Source organism: Python bivittatus, unplaced genomic scaffold (assembly GCF_059951505.1).
Source record: "Python bivittatus isolate LINGU-HERP-01145 unplaced genomic scaffold, Pbiv_v1 ctg000350_np1212, whole genome shotgun sequence".
Taxonomy (NCBI): Eukaryota; Metazoa; Chordata; class Lepidosauria; order Squamata; family Pythonidae; genus Python; species Python bivittatus.
The window spans coordinates 38,984,328-39,001,272 of record NW_028277074.1 but is presented as its reverse complement, the minus strand read 5'-3'; the positions used below and the strand labels follow the sequence as shown (position 1 = coordinate 39,001,272).

Genomic DNA, 16,945 nt, shown 5'->3' with positions numbered 1-16,945 from the left:
GGGCGCGTCTCGGGGTGCGGGGGGGAGGCCGCCGCCGCTGGCTTCGCTTCGCTTCGCTTCTCTCGCGCTTCCCGCCGGCGCCTCAATGCAGACAATGGGCTTGCCGGGAGAACGCCGAGTCTCATTCGCCAGTCAGCCGGTCGCACGCGGGGACGAGAGGGCGGGGTTTGGCTCCCTGCAGCTGCGGCAAGAACCCTGGAGTGGGCGGGGAGAGGAGCCAGAGAAAGAAGGGGAGCGGGGCAACTTGCCGCGGCGGCGTCCTTGGACATCGTCTGCGGTGGGGCTGGGCGGAAGACGCTGACACTTCTTGGAAAGTCGTCGGAAATGTAACAGTTTCACCGGGGCATAAGGGAGTTGCGTGCGGGCACATAAGGCGCTGCTGCTCGCAGAGAACCACGCGCTGACGCGACAGCTTGCTATTCAGGGAAGCGCCTGCTGGGGTCACGTCCGAGTCCCTCCCCGGCTCCCTCTGCGCTGAGACTTAGTTTTCTGTTTTTTCCTCCTGACCTGGAGCGGACCCACCATTACACAGTCTCTTTTAGGTGAATGTGTTGAAATGAATGGCACCAGGACACGGAGGCCTGGGCAGGATCTTGCAGTTGCCGTCGGACAGATGGACAAGACAGTGCTAATTAAGAGGAAACGTCGATAAAGGAGGCTGAAGTGGCTGTTTAAAAGCCTAAGAAGTTTGGAATGGGGTTTCGACAGAAAGCCATAGGGAGGGGATTGAAAGGCAGAAGTCTTCTCTGTCTACTGAATGCTTTAAGTACTTTCCCCCTTAGTGTACTAGTTGACTAAGCCAAAGCAAAGTACCTTACTGTTTAATATGAGGTATGACAGGGTTCCTCAACCTCAGCGACTTTAAGATGGGTGGACTTCAACTCCCAGAATTCCCCAGCCAGCATCCACCCATCTTAAAGTCGCTGAGGTTGAGGAACCCTGAGGTATGAGCCCAGCTCATGGCTTCATAGCATGCCTCAACACACCATGTCATAGAATGGTGTGGGGACTCTGATTGAATGCATGCTATGTATTTTAACACTTTAAAAGGATGTGTTTCATGGTGCAATTTTAACTTTAGGTTATGGTTTTAGAGTGCTTTGTAACCTGCCATGAAAACTTATTTGGTAGAGTTGGCATATAAAGTCTTAGAGATATATAAAATGCTTAGAAACAAAAATGGCCCAAGAGGCCCAATCACACTAACTCACTGAAAATATTATCCTGTGTGCATTTGCTCAAAAATGTAAGGAATGCTGTGCAGCAATCCTACGTTGCCTATGTAAATACTGTATTAAAACCAGTTTGTCATAGTATTGTCTTCTGGGTGCAAGATGCTGGTTATTGCCTATAAAGCCCTACATGTCATAGGGTCTGTTTATTTCAGGGACTGCCTGTCTCCTATAAGGTCTGCCCATCTGGTGCCCTCCAACAGTGTAGGTTTGGGCCTCACAGTTAACCAATGTCATCTAATGGGCCTTCTTTGTCACTTCATCTGCTCTTTGGAGCACCATCACCCAGAGATTCTTATGGCCTACACCTTGCGTGTCTTCAAGCAATTTTCTTTTAAAAAATAAATAAATAATCTGGCTTTCCCGCCATGCTTTGGGATAGAGTGATTGCAAATGCTTCTTTAAGCTATGGGGTCATGTGGAAGCATGACATGTTGTTCCATTGTTAGTTTTATGTAATGCTGTTTTTTAACTTTGTGAAATTGCCCAGAGTCCTGTTGTGTTGAATGGCCAAAAAGGCTAAATATTGAGCTTTTGTGCAGTGCTGGTACACAGTGATATATATTTGTGAGAGAGTCTCACAGGACACTATGTCTTTGCTATATTTAGAATCAAGGTTTTACTTGTGAAACTTCATAGAACACATCCATGTGAGTTCTACTTCCCAGTCATATCAAAGCAGTTTATAACAAACCTACCCATTGTCTTACTCTTAATATCTTGTAACACTGGCAACATAGTGAGTAGTCTCCCACCAACTGACTGATAGAAGCTTCTAAAAAGGCAGGCAGTTCTTCATGGAAGGTATTGTGGTTGTAGAGCAACACAACATTTCATACCCTTCATTCCACAGGAAAAAAAAAATGGCTATCTCCTTCCCATTCCATGTTTTCAGTACCTGTCACATGTGTATGTTATTTGCAAACCAACCAGCCACAACACTTGTAATAGGGTGAAGCTCCCTAGCTATTCAGCTATCATTCCTTCTATACTGATATTCCCATTGAGAGCTGTGAAGGCTGCATGATATGTCATGAATTATGTAGCTAAATGCTTTTTCCAGTGACTAACTATGGTTTTATGTCACAGTAACAGTGAAATAGGGGACAGGGGGCAACATGTTTCAAACAGAATACATATTCCTTAAACTGTATAAAACCTATTGTAAGGGCACTTTTGTGCTACCAATATTTCCATACCAGTTGAGTACAGACAGTCCCCTACTTGTAAACTTTCATGTTGCGAACTTTCCCTGATACAAGCAGGATGGACCTGGAAGTCAGAACCAGAAGTCAGGCCAGAAGTTGGAACCAGAAGTCGGGAGAAGGTGGGAAAGGTTAGTGCGCCGTTTCCAACCTTCTCCAGCATTCCGTTTGCATTTGAGGTTTGCATTGAAGTTGGAGTTCCCAGAAAAGGTTAGTTTATGCAGCGCGCTCTGTTGCCGGGTGAGGCAGGAGAGGAGGCGGTGGCAGAGGACAGGGGAGAAGGGGTGGAGGTCTCCTGCCTTGCCTGACAATGGAGTGTGCTGCGCCCCACCAGCCCTGCTTCCTGCTTCCACCTCTTTTTTTTTTTGCTTGTTGGACTTACGAACAAAATGGACTTAAGAACAGCCTCTTTGAATATAGCCCATTCGTAAGTAGGGGACTATCTATAGCCAAAATAATTTAGTTTGTCCCTGCTTCGTACTAAGGAGGAAAAAAAAGCAGTCTAAAAAGACTGGCACTTAGCAGCCCATCCCATGCTGAACTGGAAGTGAAAAATAGACATAACATTTATCAATCTCATATCTGTTAAATCAAGCCAGCATTTTTGTAAAAGACCTGCTTGGGTGGCTAAAGCCCAGGATTCAAGCAAGAGTTTCATCTAAGAATATGGATTGCCTGCAAGCTTTGCAAAGCATTATTGCAAAAAGAAAGTATAATATTATATACCACAGTTGAACTGGAAATAGCTCATCTGGATTTAGGTAAACTAATGTGGTTGTAGAGGTTCTGAGTTGCTTCTGAACTGATGTAGAGTTGTGTAGAAGTGCCCATAGCAAACTTCAGGGTCTGATCAAAAGGGCTTAAAACATCATGGTTCCATGTGCATTTTGGAAAATTTAGACATGTTAGATGAAAAACCCTGTCCAAATTTCTCCTAAATCCTTGTCTCAGCTGAAAGCAAATGTCCTAGAATTTTTTGCATATTAATAGAGCAATCTGATGGAACTGGGAGGGCAGGGTATTCATAGAATTGCTACTTGAAAGTTTAGGCCAACAAGATTGAAAGTTGTTTATGAGGAACTGTTTACTTTCTCTTCTTGAACAAATTTCCTTTTATAGGTTCAAGTAATAATACCAACTATATTTAGGTTGGCATATATTTTCTAATGTTCTATAGGTCCATCCAGGGAGCCAGAAGGCTTTTCCCTGATACCTCCCTTACATAACCGCCTTTTCCCCTTTTATAATAAAACAGCACTGATGTTAGGACAATTTTTGTTACAATCAATGGAAAGCCCCTGAAGAAAACCTCACTGTCTCTCTGTTGATAAAAATCAGGGATATTCTAAGTTTCCTGAGTTGTTCTTCCAGAGACTTTCAGATCCAATCATGATCGTGATGGCGATGGTAATGTTAGTTCAAACGCCTTTAAAAAAGCTTTGATAGAGAAGATAATTTGTAGTGTCCTGGAAAAAGTAAGTAGAAGTTTGCTCTTTTATCTGTCTTAATATCTATTTTGTATTTGAATTGGTCAGCTTTAATTGAGAGACCACGATAAGTAATTTACTCTATAGATGAGAGCAAATTTCACATAAATTATGTCATATACGATAAGGACAATTTCACTGTGCATTTTTTTTTTCACAGTATAAGAGATGGTAATGTGTATTAGGTGTGAATTAGATCTGTCATTCCAGAAATCATCATAATATGGTGTAATTGCAGAAAAAGCTTGAACCAAGGTTACTGGCCTAGAAAAAGATAGACAAAATGAATTTGCAACTGATTACTATATTTCTTCAACTCACAGCCCAAATGTTGTTGTTGTCAAATATTTGTAAAGTTAGTTTTTGCTGTTAAGCTTCAAGTATAAGTATATAAGTATAAAGTACAAGTAGCAAAAATAATGTATTGTAAGGGAAAGGAAAAGAAAACAATGCTGTTACAAACATTTTTTTTCAAAAACAAATACATATTTTCCAAAGTTTGTTGTGTAAATTTCTGACAGCTGATACAAGTTCGTTAGATTCAACTGCTAAAGTGAATGTCAAACTACTGTATTATACAAAATGGCAATGATTACATTTTGTTAGAATGGATTCTTTGTGTATTATACAAAGTATTTTTGTGTTTTTTCTAACAATGAATCTTGCATATTGTTAAATTCTAATGCAGCTTTCATTAGAAGCAGTATGATAGTGCAAATGTCCCTAAATATTTGAAGATACAGCTCACCTTAGTAATTAACTTAGGTACCTAATGAGCAAAGTTCATTATACATGTAGTGACAGAATAGAGTCAAAATGTCAGCAAGAAATTTAAAAGGAAATGGTATTGAATTACTACACAGGACACGTGTGAAATAAGTAAATAAAATCTCGTTTCAAATTGAAACATAAACAGTAAGACTTGCTATACTTCATTCTTTAGTGAGGTTTTAGTCAAACAATAGTACATTTATTTATTTAATTGTAGTCATCAGTTTCCCTTTAGTTTATATATAGATTAACTTGCACTATTATCCCAGTATGCATAATTCCAGGAATGTGTGGGGCCAAATGGATAACTTTAGTAGCTTTAATAGTCAATGTGGGTCTTCCGGGCTGTGTGGCCATGTCCTGGAAGTTTTGGTTCCTAACGTTTCGCCAGCATCTGTGACCAGCATCTTCAGAGGACAGGAGCACAGACAGGAGCAGTTCTCTCTGGGCCCAGGGTGATGTGACCCTAGTGGGTATTTATAGAGATGAGTGGGGGTGCCTGCGGGGGGGGGTTGTGGGTTAACGGGTGGCTGTTTTTGTGATCAGTGTATGTGTGTACCTTCCAGGGGATTAGGCAGGGTTTTTTCTTCTATTGAATTGTTAAGGAGTGGCTGCTGGGGGTGATTAGTATGTTCATTGTGTGAACTGCTCACACGTCCTGGTGGTTGATCTGAGTTCGTTGACCTTTTTCAGGCTGTATTTTTCAGGATTGGTAGCCAGGTTTTGTTGATTTTTAGACTTTCTTCTTTTTTATTGAAACTGTGCTGGTGTTTGTGAATTTCAGTGGCTTCCCGGTATAGCCTGGTATAGTGGCTGTTGGTGTTGTCCAGTATCTCTGTGTTTTCAAATAGGATTTTGTGTCCAGTGTGCTTGAGAGCATGCTTTAATAGTCATTCATTTATTGGACTAAAATTGGCATTTTTGATGGCAAAGATAAAGATTCAGTCTTTGGATATTTCAAACATAATAGTTCAAACTTCATTTTGGAGTTTGCTCTTAATTAGGTGGGGCTGACCAATTAAGAAACATAGTCTACTTCAGTGTTTCTCAACATTGGCAACTTTAAGATGTGTGTACTGCAACTCCCAGAATTCCTCAGCCAGCATCTGACTAGTTGGAGAATTCTGGGAGTTGAAGTCCACACATCTTAAAGTTGCACAGGTTGAGAAACGCTGGTCTACTTACTTTGAGTGACAATAAACTTAACACTTCATAGAATTCTTGAACATTATAAAGAGTTTGGGTAGCCCCAGTTATAATGCCATTTAGCATGCTCAAGTGAATGCATGTTCATGGACTCACTGCTAGCTCCATGCTAGAGCAGCCCACAACAGGCCATTATTGCATCAACATGATACATGTGGTGATATCATGACACAAACTCTTTCGATATTGGATGCAAATATATAAGAGTGTGTTTTTCATCATGATGCAAATTTTGCCAGGTATCCTCCTTGTCCCCCTTATTCAAGCATTGCTATGCTCAGTACAATGACATATTCTGGAGTTCTCTGTGATTTTCCTTTAGACCTGTTTTCCTGCATTTGTGGACTGTTTTTTATTTGTTTAGGCTTGCCTGCAGATTTAATAGTTTATTGATTTTGCATTCTCCTGTGGCCGTTAGGCCACAGGAGAATGCAAAATATAGAACAATAAGACCATGTATAACAACATTCTCTTAAGGACGTATTCCACACTAAACTTAATATAAACACTTGTCCAAATCTACTACAGGAGTCCAAATATGAGCCTCATAAATAAAATGCAAGTGCTGCTGTCAGGCCACAGGAGTGGCTTCAGAAAAATAATTCTAGAAGATGGCATTGGATGAGATGAATTCTTGGTTCCTGGAAGGTACAACGTGGAAGCAAGTGGATCCACTTTCTTGCTTCACATGCCCAGTGTACCTGGATATGTTTATGAGTCCTGTATGAGGTCCTTACAATCATATCTTTTGCATATCATGCATTCAGGAATGTCTTAAGCTCCAGAAGCCTGTTTGTGGAGTTTGCTGCAGTACCATGTCTCACGACAGCAAAGCTCTGGATTTGGAAAAGCAAATTGACATGACAGGGACTACTTGCAATGACTGCAATCAAAACATGTATCTCTTAAAGTCATGCAGCTGCTTGTTCAAAATACAGTGGTACCTCGGTTCATGAACTTAATTCGTTCCACAACTCAGGTTGCGAACCAAATTGGTCGTGAACCGAATCAAATTTTCCCATAAGGTTCAATGTAAATACGGTTAATCCGTTCTGACCCCTCCGAATGTGGTCGCCAACCGATTTTGGTCGCCAACCGAATCAAATTTTTCCATAAGGTTCAATGTAAATACGGTTAATCCATTCTGAACCATATGTATTTTTTTTTAATCCCAAAAATATGAAACAAAGTACAGTACAGTACAGAATGAAGAGAGAGAACACTAACCTTGCTTGAGGCGACTTCTGGCGTGGAGGACAGGAAGGCGGGTGGGGAAGGTGGTTATTGTTTGGAGGGAGAGTCCCCCTCCCTACAGGAAGCCACGACCATGTGTCACAGCAGGGAAAATCGCTGTGGGTCATGTTCGTCATCCGATGCAGAATTCTTGAACGGAAGCAACATTTTGCAAACGGTGCTGTTCGTTAACCAAACTGTTCGTGAACAGAAGCATTCGTGAACCGAGGTATTACTGTACCAGAATTATATAATGGAAAGTGTTAAAACTGTGCCTAAAAAACACTACAGAGCACCAGGAATGTCCTCAATAGATTCACATGTCCTTGCCCTTATTGCAGTGAAAGAAAACCTGGACCAGGAAGGACTAGTAAAAACTATCTGCAAAAACTATCACAACAACAACACAAAGTGAATCTGTCCAATCTGTACATCAATGCCATGGGGAGATCCCCCTTACAGAAATGCTAACTTCATGGAATAACTTCAATGATGCTATCAATTTTCATATGATTCCTTTATGGACTATGATAGTGATGAAGATGATATGGTGGCCCAAGTACTGTTGCTTTACTTGAAGGATCAATGAACAAAGCAAGAAATATTCCTAATACTTGGCTTTCATTAGAGGGAAAATACTGCAGATTTTTTTTGGGTGGGGGATGCTGTTTTTTATTATTTCTCTTAGGTTTTTATTGTTGTTTTTGTGAGTCAGCCAGAGTTGTGGCCATAAGATGGGTAACATACAAGTCTTTTAATTAAACAAACAAATAAATAAATCCTTGTTTATATTTTACATTACGCAGTTTTGGATTACAAGATGCAATATAACAATTCTACAGATAAAACTGAATTGCTTTATTTTTTGGGTGGGTTCTGTACCATCTTCTTATATAAGTTCTTGACATTTGAAGGATTGGATCAGTATTCAGAAGGCAACTGGAATTTAGTTTGAAATGTAGAACTAAAACATACTTCCAAACTGATTTTGAAAGTTTCAGACCCAGTTTAGGGGCTTTGACAGGCTTGTGCACAAAGCACTTTTTCCCTGAATTGATTCAATTTATTGAATTAATTTATTAATTTGAATCAAATTAGCGCTGATTTCTGCATCTTTACAGATTTGTATAATGGCACTATTTTTTTTTGTTGGATATTTTGTTTTTAAGTTGACAGTCCTAAAATGTATTTCATCATTATTTCCTGTATATATTTTAACAAGTCTCCTGTATATGTTTATCTTTATACAGCCTCAATAAATTATGCTGGCCTGAACAGGTGACACAAGCTCAAGTAAATTCTGATGAATCACAAAAAGAGTCTATAGTCTTTATGTAATGGTTTAATAGCATCCTGTCGCAATCTCAGTTTTTTCCAAACAAAAATAAACTAATTATCTGTTCCCAAACAACTGGTCATGTGATATTATGTATCACAGCCTAGGGAAGCTTGGGGAACAGGTATGGCAAGTTTGTTGCCCAAAAAGAATTACTAATTTTTTCAGGTAAATAATTAACTGCATATCTAGGACTGCAATTCTATAAATTCATATCCCTGCAAAAACTTTACTGAACAAAGAGAGATTCCTTTTCATAGAGTTATAGAATATATATGCTAGAAGGACCTTGTGGATCATTTAGTCCAATCCTCTTTTGCCTTAACCTTCAATAATATAGGATTACATGGTTTAATCCTTTGTGTGTGTGTGTGTGTGTGTGTGGAGTTATGTATGTATACATGGGAGTAGAACTCATGGTCTCCCAGTTTCTAGTCTGGTGCCTTAACCACTCCACTAAACCAGCTCTTTGTTATATTTACAGAGAAGAAAACTCTATGAAGTCCACTAAGACTTTAAAGTAATATGGGCCAGATTCACTGCTTCATAGTAAATAATAACTCTTCCTAAACTGCTACTATTGTTATAAAGCTTGCTAGTTCTCAGGCCCAATTCTACTGCTCAAACTCCTCATTAGCTATCATTAGCTAACCAAAGTGGGTAAAGATTATATCTAAGGTGGGCTTACCTGACAATGTAGTAGTAAAGTTTATTTACCATTGGGAATGGCTGTTGACTAATAGAATATGAGAATATATGAATACAAGCTTCATGTCTAGATACATACTTAGCAAAAATAAATACAACTTTGTATATTGATTATATGTGGTCAAGTCTTGTTGAACTGATCAAAAACACCCATCTATCCAATATTAATAGCATCTATAGTGACTTTCTGAATCCTAACCAATATATGACCCAATCCTTTGAAACTCAGATTGTCTTATTCATTATACATGTGTATGTGTGTAGTGAATGTATTTATAATATATATAAATGCATACACAACATACTTATGTATACATAAGAAATCTTAATTTTCTCTGTGCTCAACCTGTTATAATTTACCCTCATCTCCCCCCACATACAATTTAAACAAAATAATTATAATTAAAGAAATACAAGAAAAAATTATTTACTAAAGCATTCATAGTTCTGACTACTTATATGATTTGGCCAAAATTTACACAATTGGCCTTTCTTTCTTGGTAACCCAAGTGGCATTTGTCTTTATATATTCCCAGTAATCTACCTTCATTTTCCCCCCCAAATTTACTGGCTTCATATATATCAATTGCTTTGAGGATGTTGTTTACACTCTCCCCCATCTACATTTGGTGAAGACTTCCAGGGCTTGAGAGTCAAACTTTTAACAACCAATAATACCTTAATTAGCAAGCCATTCTACTTTGCATGTTGCTCCAAGCCACTGGGCTCCAATTATGGAATGAATTCATAAAATATTAAGATAATTTTGCGCTGTGCCGCCATTCTAATGTGCACAGATTGATCTAAGCTTGATTTGAACAAGATTTCTTACTGGATGAGAATATATGCTCAAATTATAATCAGCTGCTGATTTCTAATGATATCCAATGCAAAATTTAGATTTCAAATTTTGATTTGATTGCCAAATTGAATTGTAGGGTGAGTGGCAGGTTCAAAATCAGTCCAAGATTGTTTTCCAAATTGGGGTCCAGAATCCCTTCTATTCAGTGTAGGTCCTACATTCCTTAATGCTGCATAGTTATCCTCCTGCATATGATTCTTTGTTTCCTGTACATCTTGACTAGATTGAGTATAGGAAGTTGGAAGGGAAGAAAATATTAGAATGAGACATGTATGTGTTATGGCTGCTTGAATCTCCTTGTTTACTTTCATTGACATCATTATTCATTTCTAATTTTGTGCATTGTTTCTGCTTCTGGCATTTGATGTGACATGCACATGATTCAAATACCTCAGAGAAAAACAACGGTTTATAGAGATTTTACCTTCTCACTTCTACTGCTCTTATTGGCATCTGTAAATATTACAATTAGCTTTTTCATTGAAAATTAAAATATACAAACTTTGTGCGATGTTATTTTTTAAATTTTTTAATTAAAATCTGTGAAGTATTTGAATTGTCCCCTTCAGACTTTCTGCATATTTGAACAATAAAGCACCAAGCAAAACAGATTTTAAGCTATTTAACAGTTGTGATGTTATTTGTTTAGAGATCAGTGAGGTTCACATGATTATAAACGTAGGCAACATCATGAGGTTCTTTTTCACATATAAGGAAGAGGTATGGGAGTGCTGTGTGTGATGTTCTATTTGTGACGCTGGCTGGCTTGACATTTGTGATTCATGAGATATCTCAGGCTCCCATTCAGTTAATCATGTAAACACAGCCATTAGACTTTGGACCTTGTTCAAACATATGCATTAAATTAATGAGTCAGAGTTTCTTCTGCAGATGCAACTGTCATATCCAGATTTTATATATAATTTCAGTTAATCCCACTTTATTTTCTAATTTAATATTAAGTTTGGTTTAAACTGAATAAATGCTAATAAAAGGTGAGCACAAAGTTTATATCATTTAATTTTGATCACACTTGAAAGTGAAGCTTGTTAATCAATCTAAATTAATAAAACCTTTAACACTTGGAAGAATGTAATATCACTGATTATTTCTTGGTGTCTACATTTGGATATGCTTTCTCCTGATGAGCAGCTTATAGGCACAATCAATATTTATTTAGGTACAGTTATATGCAAACACTTGGACGCTTCTAGTTAAATTACATGTGTCAGTGAATAGCTACATGAACAGAACACAATTTCAACAAAGTACAAAGTTAATCTCTATATATTTCTGCAAATCTGAATATATATTTACTATTTATGTGCAGTTGTTTACAGATTCAAAATAGCAAAACAGTGAATATAGCAAGAGCAGTAGTTTGTATGTGCTTTGAACATGCTGTAGAGGCTGTCAGTTTATGTTCACGGAATCATGGAAAAATATAATTTGGCCAGGATGCCAAAATGTTAGCACACAATTGTATTTGCATATATGTAAATTACTCTTCATTTTTGATTTGAAGACGGTATATAATAACAGTGTGCATCCTTTGAAAATGATTCAGAAGAAGTGTTCTGGACAAACATGGCATCTCTCTGCTGTTCATTAAAGAACTTGACCTTTTGGGGTTTCTGCAGAAACCTGAAAAAAGTTGTAACTACTTTAACAAACCTACTTAAGGTTAAAGTGCTCTCATGTTCTTATATGGTATCTAAATAGTCCTTCCATATATGTTTTGATTTTACACAGTTTTAGTAATAACACGCCAATATTCATCTAAGCAAAAGGCAATACTCGATAATAAAGTATACAGTGATAAGAACATAATATATTTCTATATTAATAGAAATGCTTTAAATATATTTAAAAAGCAGAGTAAAAAATGGCAAGCTAAAAGGAGTAAGCAATAATTAACCTGCAGAGATAAAGAAAAAAAAAAAAAAAAAGGCTGGATTTACATGAAAGGCTAATCCATGGGTTGTTGACTCAGCTGAATTCATACAATGCAGTAAGCCAAAACAAGTCATATTGTGGTTTAGCCCACAGGGGAATCCATATGAACTTGCAATACTTAGTCCTAAGTGCTTCTGTGACACACCCAGAATTTAAAAAATAGTAATAGCTGAGTATGGTGAACAAAAGTTTGATGAAATAGCTAAATTTAGGTTGCACCACTGGAAAATAGAGGAAAGGATGCAAAGTTGAGGAAGGAGACAAAACAATATAGTATACAGGAAGCTGAAGACCAAGAGTTTGGAATATAGGGTAGGAATAATTGGAACAACACCACAAAAAGGAGAAAAGTGAAGGCAGTAAAAAGCTATGAGAACAGGAAAGATAAAGCTGGAACAAAAGGAAAGCAGCAGAAACTGGATCTCATTCAACATTCATATTTAGCTTTCTATAATGCACTCTTCCATTGTTTAGTAGATATGTCTGCTCTAGAAATACAATACTTATAGAGTGATGTGAGTCGCAAGTATGAGTCAGTTTCTTTCATGCTGTATAATAAGTCAGGTCTTAAGTATTTGTAAGATAGGTTCTTTTAAATATCCAAATTAATTCTGTTGTACTTAGAATTGGAGAGCCAGTTTGGTGTAGTGGTGAAGGCACCGGGCTAGATACTGGGAGACCGTGAGTTCTAATCCTGCCTTATGGGTGACCTTGGGCCAGTCACTCTCTCAGCCCTAGGAAGCGGGTAATTGCAAACCACTTCAAAAACATCTTGCCAAGAAAACTGCAGGTTTATTTTGAGAGCCATTTGCTGTAGTGGTTAGGGCAGTGGGCTAGAAACCAGGAGACTGTGACTTCTAGTCCTGCATTAGGCACAAAGTCAGCTAGTGACCTTGGGCCAGTCCCTCTCTCTCAGCCCTAGGAACCAGGCAATGGCAAACCACTTCTAAAATCTTGCCAGGAAAATTGCAGGGGCTTGTCCAGGCAGTCACCAGGAGTCAACACTGACTCGAAGGCACACCCCCCTCTTAGAATCAATGTTTCTCTAACAATCACTAAGAATAGAAACATCCTATTTCAGCAAGATAACTTATTATCTGGCCCTGTCAGTTAATATATAGGATCACTTTTTGTGAGATGGGCGGTATCTAAATTTGAAATATAAACAAATAAAAATATATCAGATTTGAATATAACCATAAGGAAAGACATTAGTGCAGAGACTTCCAAGGCATACTCAGTAAATTACGGTATTAATGCTCCAGTTCCAGTAGCATATAAATAGACCAAAAGGTAATTGCCCTTCCATATCTTCAAGAACATATTCTTGGCTCTTAATGTTTATGTGGTTGTGTGTGTGCGTGTGTGTATTAAATATTTATTTTTGCTTATGTCACCAATGCCATTTTTTTAGATAGCTGAAGTTGATCAACTTCCTATATTTGACAATGTGCAGTTAAACTCTAAAGTACCTGACTGTACTTGCATTACTACAGATAAAATTTAACAGTTACTTCTCTTGAATGAAATCATGTTATGTGCAAAATAGTTGGTGCTATCCTCTGCTTCAGTGCTGATTAGCTGGGATGTGCCTGGCCATAGTTACTAGTACTGGATAAAATTAATCACCAGGTAGTACTGTTACTTGCATTTTGCAATTCTTTGTTGGCACTCTATCTATATCTGCTCTCAAGTGATTTAAAAAAAAGAGTTTAGAATGGACTGGAGGAAAGCAAGAGAGAGAATTCTTGATTCTTAATAGCTGTGATGATCAATAGGAGAGGCAGATTTAAAATAATGTCACATTCATGTACAAGTATACTTGCATATAAAAAAGGGAAGGTCAATGCATGGTCTTCAGATGTTGTTGAGTTCTGATTCCTATCAGTCCTAGTCAATAAGACCTATGTTGAGGAATGATGGATTCTTACCATAGCCATAGGTGAATGGCTGCTATTCATTCTAATAGAATACTTCTAGAATTCTAAAATGAAAGTGGCCTACACAAAAACAACTCGTCTTAAATGTAATGGCCAGAAACCATGTCTTATGTCTGGTGCTATCATATGAGTGAGCCAAATGATCATTATTTTAATCTAGTCAAGTTCATTTGTTCCTATCATAAGCAATTCTTTGTAATGGTAAGGATAGTTCAGCAGCAGAACAAATTACCAAGGGAAGCAAGACCTCATCTCTTCTCTGGGTGTGTTGAGGAATGCCAGACAGCCAACTGTTAGAGATTTGTTGATTCAGATTTCTATACTGAGCAGAAGTTTGGATTTGATGGTTTAAATGACCTCTTGCTAGACTATAGGTCTGCTCTCATAATCCAAACAACTAATCCATCCCTTTCCCAGTCATTGACTTACCATCACACACTGGTAGCACAACATTGGAGGTAGATGGATCTGTCTTGTAGACATTTTTACAGTCCTCCCAGCTGCTGTAAAGGAGGCTAAGAGATTTTCACTTTCTATCCTACTTTATCCCTTCTTTTTCCTGGGCTGGAGCAAAACATAATAAAAATTTGTGGCGTGATCAGATGCATTACCAATGCAGAAAGATTTGAAGGTGTCTTACTTTTTCTACCATTTCTGATCATGTTTTCCTCTCTTCCAGTATAGCGTTGCAGGAAAACCAAAACAGAAATTATGATGGAAAGCATAGAGAGGCCCACTTTTCACAGGGTCTTTCTAAGACTTTATCTTGATGATAGTTAGCCTCATGTTTGACATTTGTCATGACATGCCTGACTGGGGAGAGTTATAGGGCTAAATATGCTGAATATGTGAATTGCTTGGGGCTAGAGGGCAATAAGAGGGATTAAATGATATGTATATGATACATCATAATGCAAATGTTGAAACATAGACTTTCATCAAATGCTACACAAGTACTAAATTGGATCCTTTCCACAATGACATAATGATGCAAATGTCATTTTGATGCCCTCGTGGCTTGGAAATTCCTTGTGACCACCATGGAAGAGGCATCCAGCCAGCCAGTTTTAATCCACATACGTATTTCTTAATGTGACATAAAATTTCCATCCATCAGAATGTCACTCAACTTGTAGGAACATTTTCATAGTTATCTTAAAGACAGCTGGATTCAAAGAAGCAAACTCTGTGTTTTTGTTTTCCTTTTGTTTTCTGTTAGAGAACAAGTGCTTTCAAGTGGCATAATACTGGCCAAGAGAAACTTTGTTTTAGTGCTGAGGTCAATACTTTTGGCCAATTTTGCCCTTTTTGAGAGAGCCAAAAATTCAATCCAGATGGATAGCTTTGTAAAATATATATATATATATATATATATATATATATACACACACACACACACACACACACACATACACACACATACACACACACACACACACACACACATACGCACGCATGGATGCATGCAAAGGATTTAATGCGTGCCTCATTGGAAAGATCATTCTATGGCACACATATGACCTGATCCCCAACCAAATAAAGTGATAGCTTCTAAACATGGAAATGCAAAGTGGTAGTTACCATGAGAATGTCTAACAAGTTTCAGGAAGGATATATATATTAAAAGTTCAGAATAATTATTTCTATGTGTAAGAATTCTTCCTGCATCCAATTATACATCTGAAGTTTTAAAAGTTTTCATCATTGTGGGATGATCATATATAATTTTGCAAGTCATAGTTGCTCCCAAGATATGTTCTATTTGACACTGGCAGTAATAAAACATTATACATCTTATGCTGGTCTATGATCATAATAAAGATTTGATTTGATTTAAGTGTGCATTTATGAGGCCCTATCTCAGACAGTAGCAAAAGCTTTATGATAAAATGTTGTTCTATTAAATGTTTGTGTCCATCAATAAATAGTACAGAACAATCATCTGCTAGACCACATCCAGTTGCATTATTTAAGTTGTGTTGTTACCCCTACCAGGACAGAATTTCATTGTGATAGTAGAAACTTCACATGGTAGTTTTTACTATCATAATAACATTCCTTACTGGGCAAGACTGCTCCTTTTAGAACACAAGAATCCAGTCACAAAACAAAGTAGGAGAAGTATGCAGAGGAAGGATTCTGAAGTTCTTTCCAAACATTTAAGCGACAATATGTTTATGCATATGTATGTGCTGGAAAGCATAAGATAGTCTGCTTATTCTATCCTCTGAGTCGTATGCCTGGGAGGAAAGAGGGAAATTAAAATGGAGCAGTTGCTCCAAGCTGCTTCCCAATTGGGTCTACCATAGAAATGCATTGGGCGAACTTTTAAAATATTTTTTTCTCTACAGCCTCCAGCCTGATCTAGCCCATTTTCAAGTTCTGTCTTTCCTTGCTGTCTTCTCCCTCACCCCCCACCCCTTCAGCATAAGCCCTTCCAGAAGATCTTAGAAATGTGCATCAAGTATAATATCAGCCTTTGGTGACCTTGGCAAGACTGCTGTATATTTTCTAACTATGGGCTGCCCAGTTTCAGTCTCCAAGAGGTAGGACCAAGTCACAGTTTGATTACAAATCTATTTTTCCTCCTTCAAGACCCAGGGAGAAGAGAAACTGGAACTGAATGTACTTGAAGTTCTGCAGTTTCAGACTTCTCTACCCTAGGCCAGCACTCACCTTTGCCAATAGACTAGCAAGAGGAAGATCTAGCAGCCCTCTAATAGGGCATGGTTCTTTTTTTTCTCAATACATGTATTAAAACCATGCATTTTAAACAGGATGCCATTTGAAATCAATCTTTTTTTAACCAGATGCCTAGATTATGGTTAAGAGCAACAGTGAAATGTATTGGGAAATTTTGGTCCCTTAGGAAGTAAATAAAAATGTAAAACAATGCCTATAATAACACTAATACCATCAACTTTAGCCTCCATAATAACTCTACAAGACTCAACATTCATGAAAAGCTAAATTCTTCACAAATTAGATAGAAGGAACAAATGCACAATT

At 37.9% G+C, this 16,945-nt stretch overlaps 1 protein-coding gene and 1 pseudogene across 26 annotated transcripts in view; both read left to right on the top strand.

Annotated features, from left to right (window-relative positions):
* The window catches only part of LOC112541749 (uncharacterized), a 138,113-nt gene that overhangs the window by 1,926 nt on the left and 119,242 nt on the right, over nucleotides 1–16,945 (top strand). The window lies entirely within an intron of this gene.
* LOC103056336 (E3 ubiquitin-protein ligase RNF114-like) lies at nucleotides 5,242–9,747 on the top strand (annotated as a pseudogene).